The 713-nt window shown below is 27.3% G+C and overlaps 1 protein-coding gene across 5 annotated transcripts in view; it reads right to left on the bottom strand.

Moving 5' to 3' along the window:
- The window catches only part of LOC106879548 (high-affinity choline transporter 1), a 217,228-nt gene that overhangs the window by 195,743 nt on the left and 20,772 nt on the right, over positions 1 to 713 (bottom strand). The window lies entirely within an intron of this gene.

Below are 713 nucleotides of genomic sequence, written 5' to 3'. Positions count from 1 at the left end.
ATATATATATATATATATATATATATATATATATATATACGCACACACATACATACATATAAATATATACCAATGTCACTGCAAAAGTTTTGATACCATTGACATTTGAATGAAATATAAGCTGTATATCTTCTTTCTTTCAGATTCCTGTTAATTTTATTATGTAGAATTTACGGCATGTATGTGTTCACATTTACATGCAATATTAGATACAGCATACACACACTCATATGCATTTATATATGCTTACATAAGCATAGACAGGTGTATATATGAATTTGTATATCTTTATATAAACGTACATAGGTGTATATATGAATTTGTATATGCTTATATAAGCATTGATAGGTGTATATTTGAAATATATATTGACTAGCATGTAGACAAATTCACTTTACAATGTAACCAAGCAAATAAAGAATATACATATATATACACACATGCGCGCACGCACACACACGTGCACAAACACACACACACACAAACACATACACATCTATGCTTCAAGAGTTATGTCCTTGTTATATACATATATGTATTTACATACGTAAATATATATGCATCGTGAGATTTCTCCATATATGTATATATGCATATATGTAAAACGGTATGTATGTGTGTGTATATGTGTCGATGTGTGTGTATATATATATATATATATATATATGCGTGTGAATATATGTATGTATGTATGTATGTGTGTATGTATGTAT

The sequence above is a fragment of the Octopus bimaculoides genome, chromosome 3 (genome assembly GCF_001194135.2).
Source record: "Octopus bimaculoides isolate UCB-OBI-ISO-001 chromosome 3, ASM119413v2, whole genome shotgun sequence".
NCBI lineage: Eukaryota > Metazoa > Mollusca > Cephalopoda > Octopoda > Octopodidae > Octopus > Octopus bimaculoides.
Note: the sequence above shows the minus strand (reverse complement) of the source record. Positions and strands in the feature narration are given on the sequence as shown.